The sequence below is a fragment of the Copadichromis virginalis genome, linkage group LG3, assembly GCF_057382275.1.
Source record: "Copadichromis virginalis isolate Kocher_CV1m ecotype Utaka linkage group LG3, C_Virginalis_male_GT1.1, whole genome shotgun sequence".
NCBI lineage: Eukaryota > Metazoa > Chordata > Actinopteri > Cichliformes > Cichlidae > Copadichromis > Copadichromis virginalis.
Window position 1 is genome coordinate 329,563 of NC_140620.1, and position 12,175 is coordinate 341,737.

At 42.8% G+C, this 12,175-nt stretch overlaps 1 protein-coding gene across 2 annotated transcripts in view; it reads left to right on the plus strand.

Moving 5' to 3' along the window:
* The first annotated feature begins 1,586 nt into the window (after window positions 1-1,586).
* Window positions 1,587-12,175, plus strand: part of LOC146712159 (protein NLRC3-like) — a 31,975-nt gene continuing 21,386 nt past the window's right edge. For both annotated transcript variants that reach the window (XM_085451931.1, XM_085451932.1), the window contains exon 1: window positions 1,587-1,628. The gene's annotated coding sequence lies outside the window, so the exon portion shown is untranslated. The remainder of the gene's footprint in view (window positions 1,629-12,175) is intronic.

Here is a 12,175-nt window from a genome sequence, read left to right on the forward strand (position 1 = left end):
CAGGGAACTATGTACCTGTACATTAATGCTGTGGAAAGACTTCCTGTTCACATAGTCTCCTTCATTTACTAAAGGAGCAATGACTGGAATGTGAGTGCCATCTATACAGCCAATCACGCCTGGGAACCCTGAAAATAAATGTAAAATGTAAGTAGTAGTTCAAGTATCACCACATCATAAATTAAGTTTTGGTCATCCTGATACCTGCAATTTTGTGGAATCCCTCTTTGATAAATCTTGTGGGTCTATGACCGGGGAACACCACAGACGAGTACAGGAGACGTTTCAGTGCAACTGTAACATTCCTGACTGCCCGACAGACGGTAGCCTTGGAAACGTGCTCAGCGTCACCAATATTATACAGAAAGCTCCCGTTTGCAAAAAAACGAAGTGCAATACAAATAATATGTACAGAACTGAGAGAATGTCCGCGATGTGTCACATGCGTAATATATGGCCTGAGGATGTTATCCAAATAAATTATAGATTGTGCTGAGAAACGGTAACGTTCACACAGGAAATCATCAGGAAATGATAAAATGTCCAAACGCGCTCTAATCACTCTCTCCCGGCGGAGAGCTCTGCGGAGAATTTGGGCTTCACGATCTACTGGCTCTTCAAGGAAGGAGCACGCCATGTCTGACACTTCCTACTGTCAGGTTTCCGACAAAGGGGCGGAGACAGTCAGGGTTAGTTGTAGTAAACCTGCTAGGGGGCAGGTTAGCTTCACGGCGTGTGTCGTCATAGTGACTCACTCAGGCTTCAGCTGAACTCGCTTTGTGAAACCGAAAACCCAGAGTTTTCGTTAACTCAGGGTATACTTACTCAGTTTTTCCACTAAACCGGCTTCCTGAAACAGGGCCCTGAGCTCGATCGGAGACACTATGAGCTCCGGGTGTTTTTATTTACAGGGACAGCAGGACACCGAGAGCGGACTTTGTGAATGATTATTTTGTGTAGATGTGTGTTAGATACAGATTCAACATGGCGGTCTTAAAAATACTGCGCCACAAACAGTTGGCTCCGCTCCAACAGGAGGAAGTGTAACCAAACACACAAACGTTATTGTAGTTCACTAAAACTGAACCCTGAACTAAAACTATATCTGAAAAAAAGTTAAAATACAAATAAAAACTAATTTGTTTATAATGAGCAATGAAATGATTTAAATAACATTTTACAGGAAATGTCCCGTTAGTGTTTTTTAGTTTGGCTAAAAACAAACAATGAAAAAAACACCTGTCACTGCTTTCAAAGAGTTTAATGTTTTTATTATGAAATCTGCATTAATATAAATCAGTCCAGCCTCTGACATGCACCCTAAATACATAATAATTAAAAAATAAAATCTAAAGTAAAAGAAGCAAACGAACCAAAATTAAACAGAATTAAAAAGACAAAGTGAAAAAGAAATGCAAATATAAGCTAATTAGAAATGACAAAAGTATAACAACCCTGCAGTCTGTGGATATGTTTCGGGTGGAGCCACCACAGATGTCTTCCTTCATTTGTCAGTCACCGAGATCATTTAAAGGTGGTTACATATCTACCCATAAAGTTCTCACCCTCTTTGTGTTCAGGTGGAGGACAGCAGACAGCAGAGGACCGACACAGCCTCGATTCAGCAGGTCGGCCTCTGTTAAAATTATCATCAACTGTTGGCTTCACACTGAAACAGGTTTTACATTTCTCAGACTGAACAAAAGTTAAATTTAAAACACTCTGTTAATAAATCAGAACATTTAAAGATGCTTCAGTCACTATTTTTATATGATTAGTAAAACTCAGACGTTGAGCTGTGACAAAAGTTTTGTTTGTTTCCGGGTGAGAAAAAAAGTTTGAAGGAAAACCTGTTTTGTATTTTACATATTGATTTAATTTGTAGAGGCCTTTTATTTATTATATATAAATACTAAATTAAACCTTTTGTCTTCGGTCTGTACAAAATAGAAATAATAGGAATATATTTGGTCAAAGTGCAATGTTACAGATGTTTTCATATCTATATTTTACTGTGAAACAGAAAAAGTGTTTTTGCACTAAATTGTACTGTTTTCGCTCACTGCAGTGAATATGAATTCAAACTTTGATTTGTAACAAATGTAATTTTTATGAGACGTGTAGGAACAACACATGAACGGTTACTTTACATTTGAATACAAAAGAGTCATTTTGGGGATTTTTCCCACCTCTGATGATCTTATACCATTTTTGCTTGTTCTTCATAAACAGATCAACAGTGCCTGATCAGATTTTTTTTTTTATGTTTTAATGTTTTATATCTCTATGTGTTTAGTTTTGGGGTTATCACTGCATATGACAGTACTGTTATAGTTTAATATTATTTCTGTAACACTGTTTGAGCAAAAAAGCTCAAAGTTTAAAACCAGACTTTAACTTTGACAGAGTTTCCACAATGAGTTAAAAGATATTTCTACACTGAACTCCGAGAACTTTTATCATCAGTTTTCTGAATCCTTTAAATTCCTGATCTTCATTCATCTCAGTAAAGTTTATTTCAAAAGAAAACGACTGACACAGACATCTCATCAGTCTGTATTGAAGTCATATGAAACTTAGAGTGGAAAGTTTCTCATGAGTTGCATTCAGGAGCAACACTGAAACAGCTGAACAGACAGATATTCTCCATAGTTTAGAAACAGTTTCAAAGGCGACCTTGAAAAGGAGGGTCTTGTTTCAGTACCAAGCTATGTTGACTTTCACACTGAGGTAGGGGTGGGCGATATAAACGATATACGATAGAAACGATATAAATTTGGCCAACGATAGAGATTTTGACTATATCACTCTATTGCGATAGCGCATGTTGATGATGTCATCAAGCTGTGCCTGTTTTGGTCGAAAGCATCACAGCGGCTACAACCATTATCATCTGCAAATTATGCCGGGCGACAGTCATAGCAAAGAGATGAAGCACTTTTGAAATATGGGGAAAGCCAAAAACTGCGCTTCCTCCACCTCGGTAACATTAATTCAATAATGCTGAATTCTCTCGCAGCTGCTCTATTCCCATGTTGTTGCAGTATATTAATAACTAACCTCGTATTGTGGATGAATGATCTCAGTTGTTCTCCTGACTGAAGTTTGGTCCGTGTATAGCACCACCAGAATCCCTCACGTTAACTTTTATCGAGTGGAAAAAAAGTTGGCGTTCATCCTCCAGCTGCACTGTGCTAATGTTATGCTAACATAGCTGTGTTGCTAGCAATCACGTAGCACAACATGTTTAGGTGGAATCTAGCGAGCTAACGAGCTAACTTCCTGTTAACTTCTAACTCCGTTAAATGTAATAACTTCTGTTTTCATGGATGCCTGGATGTTAAACTTAATTGTTACACCTGGTAAAGCAGCAACGCTGATGATTTAATTAAAGATGAAAGAATTTAGACCGATTTTAACTCTCAGTATTCGTTTGACTTTGGGACCTGAAGGTAACGGTGTTTAGGACCCAGATTACTCCGCGAAGCTCCTCACTACAGCAGCCATAATGCTCTGACAATCCATCAAGCAGTGCGGCTTACCAAAGTTCTACTAAAACATTTTTGAACAGATTTCTGCACGCCCAAATCGGTTCGAGGTCAGTAAGCACAACCAGAATTCATACATAAGGCACACTCTCGATTTTTGAGAAAATGAAAGGATTTTAAGTGTGCCCTATAGTGTGGAAAATACGTTATACAGAAGAAAAGAATATATCGTGATATATATAGTTACCGCACGTGCTTCAAATTATATCGCGATATGAATTTTAGGCCATATCGCCCAGCCCTACACTGAGGTATTTCTCAGGGAATTTTACTGATAATTATGAATGTGGAGAAAGATACAAAGTTACACCATTATTTTTATTAAAAGCTAAATCGGCTGAGTGACAAACAGAAATGACACTAGATTTAATCCACTTTGGATACTGTGGATTAAAACAGTATCCAAATTTTTAATCTACTTTGGATTAAAACTTTGGTAAATCCATTTTGGATTAAAACTAGTCTGACGACACAAAATTAAACAGTCAGACACTCATCTGATAATGAAGCAGAGTTAGTTGATGGTCAACAGCTGAACTCAGAGTTGTTGTTACTGTGGATCCACTTCCTGATGACTGAAGGCACATTTTCTTGCCTCCATCAGTTTGTGGAGCAGGTGGAGAGGAGCCATGTTTTCAAAAGAAAAAATAATTGCAGTTGGTATTTGCTGTGCAGAGACTGAACTTCACAGTAACTTCAAGTTCAAGCTTCAGAAACTGTTGATAGAAGTTCTCAGAGCTGCTGTAGAAATATTTCCATCTGACTGTTGAAACTGATCAGTCAGTCTGGAAAGTCTGGATTTTAGAATTTTTTTAACGGCATGGAAAACTGTAGGTAGACATTAACGTACTACTGCTTGAAATGTCAGTATGAACTCGTTTAATAGAAATCCATCGTGCCAAGTGATGTTGGATTAATGTCTTTTATATTTTGTTTTTGGATTTTGGTCCACTGAAAAGTTGTTTTTTCATTTTCTTTTGTTTGTTTGTTTTTTAATGCGTACTAAACTTGTCATAAACATCCACCTGATGTTGAAAAAAATTACACAGTCCAAATTTTGAATGTTGAACACCATATTGACATCCAAGTTGGGCCATGGTTGGACATCCTTTAGATGTCTACAGTAGGTCACGGACCGATGGACCCAATATAGACATGATCTGCACGGCTATCCAACATCCAATGTTTAGTGTGTCTCTTAATACTTTAGTAGTATACTGCATGTGTTTTTCAAGTTCAATTCTGATAGTTTAAAGATGCTGATCCATTTTAAAGACTGTTAAAAAAAAGGAAGAGGATTTTACTGAAGCAGATTCTGTTCAGTTTAGACACAGAGGTAGTAACAGCAGGAGAGGACACATCAACAGTTCATTTACAGAAGAAAAGTACAGCAAAAGGCCTGGACGTCCACAGAAGACAAGATCCTTTCATGGTAAAGAAACGTTTAAAAACAAAACCGTCATCACAATTTCAGCCAAGTGAAGAAGACTCTCAGGAATCAAGATGACCATTAGTGACTCCTGCTTTCAAATGAAACTGATATTCCTGATAGAAAGTTAAGAGCCTATATAAACGAGCCACTGCAGATTTTTGTAAATGCTGATGTTACAGGCCTTCGATGGGGTCTGTTTTTAAACTGTTTTTTTAACAGAAAAGCAGAGACAGGAGACATCAGTTGCGTTCGGTCTGCAGGCTCTTCCTCGTCTGATTTATTAACAGAGTTTAACAACGTCCTTTTCTTTTCATTTAGACACACACATTTCGCTTTTAACAACACAAACATTCAATTAGGTCCATTGCTCAAACCCTTTTGGTTACCTTGCACTCTCACAAGAATAAACTTACAAAATAATCATTGTATATGAACATCCTTATTTACAATAAATCTGTAACCAATTTTACTGCATTTCAGCATCAAAACATTTCTGTGCAGCACCACTAACACTGCAATTAACCCGCTTATGTCACCTTTATACTTTTCTTATACTTTAACAGATTCAAACAATATATTACATTTGTAACCAATAAACAAAAATATTCTTCCATTGCTCACAAACAGTTCACAATCATCCACAAACAGTATACATCAGACTATTTACATTTGACACATAAGAACTGGGTAGGTCCTAATCAACTGTAACTTCCAATAATGTCAGGATAAAAGAAGTGTCTAAGAGCTCCATTTGTCACAAAATAAAACAGGTAATAAGACCAGCTGCCTATTTAGACTACGAGTGAAATGGCGGCTTCCATTACAAATGGCGGTATAGTTAGCTTTCTCTCAGTCAGTGAAAACACACTCTCTCACAACATTCGTGGTCTTTAAACAAAGACAGAAAAAGGTTTCTTGCCTTTATATGTACATTGCAGTGAGCAAACTTGAACCACTAACCTGTTTTTTTAACAGAAAAGCAGAGACAGGAGACATCAGTTGCGTTCGGTCTGCAGGCTCTTCCTCGTCTGAGGCAGAGACGCGTTGCAACGGCCTATCGCACTCACCACTATCTCCCCCTTGTGGCAATGCCACGCAATTACATTGTCCATAACGCTAAATGAAAAGTGCAATACCACCATAAAATCAGGTCTTTTACATCAAAAACAATTCACAACAAAATTACAATTGTGACCATACACTTGTGGGCGTCACACACTCCCCAACAAAAAGAAAATGGCTCCTGACATTTAACCTCTTACCCTCTAAAACTCATTATACTCATTATTCAAACAGCTCAAATCACATCCCCTTCCCACATACCCACATTCCTTGTATACTACTAACATGTATAGATTGGACAGTTATAATACAGAGGGAAGGTGCCTGGGTGTGCACAGTGAGATGTTGGAATGCGATATGGCACTAGGGGGAAGTAAGGTAACAGGGGATATGGTGGCATGGTGTAGTGTGTTGTGTTTGGTGACTCGTGCACTTCAGCACAACTGACTGATGGATGCACCCGGAGAGAGGGCTGGCCAAGGGTGTCATATGTGAAATGTGTAACAGGCCGTCGTTCTCTAGTAGACCTTCTTAGAACTGATTCATTAGTCGGCGGGGTCCCGTTAGGTGTATACTGTGCCCTTTCTGAAAGCGGCAGTCCAACTTCTCCTTCGTCAACTGTGAAAGGCACTTCAGTGACTCCTGATTCCCGTACTCTCTCATGTTCCTCCTCTCCCATGTCGTTGTCAAGTTCAGTGCTTTGGTGTCCACCATCCTGTTCCATTCCTTGTTCCCTCAATTCATCTGTTGCTTCTGTTGGCTGAGGTGCTCCACAGTTGACCACTCTGCTGAACTCAGCTGTTCCTCTTGGGGGTCCAACAGTATGGTTACAGGTATGTAGTGCATCCTCTTTGTTCCCACTTCTCAAATCATACCTCAACTCATAATACATGGAACTCTCATCCTCATCGGAGCTTGCGTCAGAGTGGGGTTGAAACTCGGTCTCTCCTTGAGCTGGTTTTGGTTTCTTTTTCTTGACAGCGGATGGCCCGTCCCCCTTATTTACAGCAGGCAAGTCCACAGGAAGCTCATTGACAAGATGCAATAGATTGCGATGCAGAACACGCACTTTCTTCCCCTTTGCCTCTGAGGTCACTCTGTACACTGGGCTGTCATTGATCTGTTCCTTCACCACATAGATGGTGTTCTCCCAGTAGGACCTTAACTTGCCAGGACCACCCCTCTCAGTCAGGTTCCGCACTAGTACTCTGTCTCCAGGTTGGAGTACCACTCCTTTCAAGTGCCGGTCATAGTGTTTCTTTCCACGATCACTTGACTTTTGGCTGTTTCCAGATGCAATCCTGTAAGCCTCAGTCATTCGTTCTTTCCATTTCTCAGCATAACCTCTTGCAGTTTGTGGCTCTCCATCAGTAACCAACTTGAACAGGAGGTCTACTGGCATTCGTGGATGTCGACCAAAAAGCAGAAAGAATGGCGAGTAACCCGTTGCTTCATGGCGAGTGCAATTGTACGCATGAACCATCTGTGGGAGATATTCTCTCCATCTTTCTTTTTTTTCTTCACTCAGGGTCCTCAGCATCTGCAAGATGGTACGATTAAAGCGTTCAGCTGGGTTGCCCTGAGGGTGGTACGGAGTTGTTCGAGAGTGCCCCACATTGCTCAACTGTTGTAGAGTCCGGAAAAGCTCGTTCTCGAACTCCCGCCCCTGATCATGGTGCAGCCTTAAAGGGTAGCCAAACCTGGGGATATAATCACTGAAAATCCTTTCAGCTGCAGTTTTGCCACTCTTGTTGCGGGTTGGATAGGCCTGGGCATACCTAGTAAAGTGGTCTACCACAACTAGGATATACTGATATCCGCCCCTGCTTGGCTCTAAGTGGAGGTAATCGACTGAAACCAATTCCATTGGTGAGCTTGTGGTAATGCTGGACATGGGAGCTCGGACATGTGTCACCGGTTTCTTCTGTTTGATGCACGGACACTGCCGGGTGACATAGGCTTCGATGTCTCGCCTCATGTATGGCCAGTAGAACCGTTGCCTCGCCAGGCTGAGAACTCTTTCTACCCCGACATGCCCCATGTCATCATGCAGATGTTTCAGGACCAGGGATTTGAAGCTAGCTGGTAAGACTAGTTGGCGCTTTTCTGCAGTCTTACGATACAGAACTCCGTCTTCTAAGCTCAGCTTTGTCCACTCATGCATCATTTTCCTTGCCGGACCTCTCACATTCCGTCTCATGTCATCTGTCAGCTTTTGATCTGAGTCTTTCATTTTCATGATCTCACCTATCGCAGGATCTGCTCTTTGAGCCCTTTGTAGTTCATCCAAATTGATGGGCGTGACCATTTCTTGGATTACTGGTTCAAGCTGGTCACCTTGCGCTAAAGCCAGAGCAGCGATCCATGCGACATCTCCATGCTTGCCTGCTCCACATCCCTCCCAAGTAGCGGCAACAGCTTCTTTGGAGAGCTCTTTTGTACATTCAGTGACGTATCTGTCAATGTCAAGGGGACTCCTCGACAGGGTGTCTGCGTCAACATTTACTTTGCCAGGTCTGTACCTTATATCAAACCTGAAATCTGATAGCTCTCCCACCCATCTGAACCCAACCGCATTCAACTTGGCGGTACTCATGACATAAGTTAAGGGATTGTTGTCTGTGTAGATGGTAAAATACGGGGCATAGAACAAGTAATCCCTGAACTTCTCACAGACAGCCCACTTGAGGGCGAGAAACTCAAGCTTGCCCGAGTGGAGTCTGTAATTCTTTTCAGCCGGTGTCAGTGTTCGGGAGCCGTATCCAATCACTCTTAGCTTCCCACTCTGATGTTGGTAGAGAACGGCCCCAAGTCCTTTATCAGATGCGTCTGTATGAAGGACGAAGGGAAGCTCAAAATCCGGGTAGGCAAGTACAGGGGGGTTTACCAACATATCAATCAACTTACACAGGGCACCCTGGTGCTTCTCTGCCCACTCAACTGGTGTTTTGGATGGTAACTGTGCGCCTTTCCCCTTCTGTCCTGTAACCTTCCCCAGAAGATGCTCCTCTTTGGTTTTCTTGGGTTGCAAAAGCTCATAAATGGGTTTTGCTATTCTCGAGAAATCCTGGATATATGAGCGATAGTAACTCAGGAACCCAGCAATCCTCCTCACATCTCCCACTGTGGCAGGTGTCTCCTTTTTCAGGGCGTACACTGCCTCGAGATCTTTTGGGTCAATGCGTACTCCTTCAGCTGACACTAAGCGCCCAACATACCTCACTTCTCTTTTAAATAGGTCACATTTTGTCGGCCGGAGTTTGACTCCGTAGTTCTGCAGGGCTCTCAAGACTTTCCTCAGCCCTTCCACATGTTCCTCAAAAGTCTTGGCGTAGCACAAGATGTCATCCAAGTATGGGATGCAGCACTCATCCCGAAGGGGAGCCAGCATTTCTTCCATACTGCGTTGGAATGCAGCAGGTGCGTTGGTAAGACCGAAGGGAATTCGCACCCATTCATAAAGGCCCCAGGGGGTGATGAATGCAGTCAGATGGCGGGATCCTTCTGCTATAAAGCCCTGGTGATAGGCTTTTCCCTGGTCCAAAATGGAGAACCAGTTGTACCCTCCCAAGGTGTCAATGAGGTCCTGGATTCTTGGTAATGGGTGGCGATCAGGTACTGTGCGCTGGTTCAGGAGACGGTAGTCGATACAGAGCCTTAGGGAGCCATCCTTTTTCCGCACGCAAACTATTGGCGCAGAGTAAGGGGATCTAGACTTTACAATCCATCCTCTTGCTAAGAGGTCCTCAATATACTCTTTAACCTCCTTATAGAGGGGTTTTGGAATTGAGGTGTACGATTTCTGAATTGGGGTTGTGTCTTTGAGTGTTATTGTCATTTCCAAGCTGGGAATGCACCCCATGTCATTCTCATCACGTGCAAAAGCCCCTGACTCTTCCCTTAACATTTTCTTGGCAACAGTCTGTTGGTCTTCAGTCAGGTGACTAACATCAACAGGTGGATCCCATTCCTGTGTTGCTTGATCTTCACCGCACTGCTGGGGTATTTGAGATACATCAGGGTCGACATCTTGAGTCACTTTGGGCTCACCGAGGTTTGGTAAGTCAGTTTGTACGACTCCTGCTATTGGTTCAATAGTTCCAAGGGCTGCTCTGCCGGTGAGGGTCACATCATGCTTAGTGTGGTTGCCAATAGGTACTTTGACATATGGGACTCTGGCATCACAAACTGTGAGGAGGCTGTTGCCAACATCAAGCTGTTGCAGTTGTGGGTTGCTCTCAGTTGGTTCAAAGAGCACGAGGGGGTTGGACATGTCAACTGTAGAGGAGACTTTACACTTAACATACTTAACTTGACCAGCCGGGATTACTACATCATACAGGCCCACTTTTAGGACACTCTGGCTGACCACGTTATCACTGGTAAGCTTGGTCTGGATGAAGTTGACCAGTGCCGTCGCTGTGTCATCCTGGAGGTTCATCGCGCTGCGCAGGAGGCTCACAATGGTGGGTATGAGGTTTGTACTAGCATTTGGCCCCAGTATCAGCTGTTCAATTACATTGAAACCAATCAGGGGGCAGTCCATGGGCACACTGCTTACTAAAAAGGGGACTTGTACAGTCAAGTTTGGGTCACTATTCTCTGGGAGACTCACCATCACGCCCACCCAGCCGTCGTAGGGTAATGGCTGGCCATTAACACCAAGCACACTAAGAGCCTTATCTCCAATAAGTTCTGTCAGTGGCCGGAGTTTGTGGTCAGAGAGGTAGGTTTTTGCCCACTGGCGATCAATGAGACTCACTTGTGCACCTGTGTCTAATAAACAGTCCACTGCAAAGCTATGAATGTAACACTTGATTTTACATTTTTTCCCAACAAGCTGTGCCACTCTCTCACTTTCCCCTGTGTCTGCATTTTTCGTTGGAAGGGTCGCCCAACTACTTCTGACATGAGCAAACTCTTCTGAGCACATACCTCGTGATTTTGGGTCTGGCTGTCCACTGGTTCTGGGCGTGTGTGTATCAGCAGGAGGCCAACTAGAGCTTCTGGGTTGGCTTCGTTTGAGACATCCCACTGCCCTGTGACCTGTCTCCCCACAGATAAAACAATGAGTGCATGAAGTAGCCCCACTTTCAATACACTTGGGACAGCCATACTGTTTTGCAGTTTGTCTGGGCTTCTGCTTTGGGTGTGCACACTGACAAGTGGGTTCACGAGCCTGACTGGCTGTGAGAGACTCAACCACTTTGGTCAGGGTTTCCACCTTCGCAGCCAGCTCTTCTATGACTTTATTCTTACTCTTAGATTTACAGTCAGTCATTTCAGTGTCTTTGGCAGGTTCAAGTTGAGCAGTATGAGCATGTGTTACCTTTTGTCGAGTGGAATATCCCAGTCTTCGCTGTCGCTCACTCTCTTCGCTTGACACTTTGTTCACTTGCCTTATCAAGGCTTCATCTGACACACTGTAGTCTGATAGTAGTGGCTTGAGTTCATTACGAATGTCACTATATTTTGGTAGAAGACCTTGATGAATGGTGCGTAGAAATACATTTTGGATCGTACGTGTCTCATACGCAACGTCCATGTTATCCTGCCTGGATGCAAACATGACTTTCTGCTTCAGTCCAATCATCCTGTAGAGGAACTGTTGTGGAGTTTCATGGTCATGTTGCTTAGTGCTCAACAATTCCTGAAATAACTCACTCCCACTCTTCTCACTCAGGTGTGAACGTAGTAAGCTTTTGAGTTCAATGAGGGTCAAGTCATCTTTACTGATCAACATGTCCTTAAACTGTCCAGGCTTGATAATACGGAGCACACCTTGAATGATCTCTCCCTCTGTGTGCTTCACCTTGAGCCCCTCCTCAATCTGCTTACACAGTCCATGGTAGCTAATGTCAGATGCAATGTCCCCAACCTGACCACCATGTACTTTAAACTCTCTGCGTTGCAAAAATGGCAGGTCTCTTAGGGAAACCATGTGATCAGGCTTAGATTGTCGCATGTCTGTGGTGGAGCGGCTGTTTGTCACGCTCTCAGCTCGAGGCTGGAGTGACTGTGTAATAGTGGGGGTGGGTGTGTCTTGTGTTGCAGATGTCACTTGTAAATCTGCTAACTTTTTACCAAGTGCCTCGTAGTTAGCCTTTAGCATTTCATACTCTGTTATTTGTGG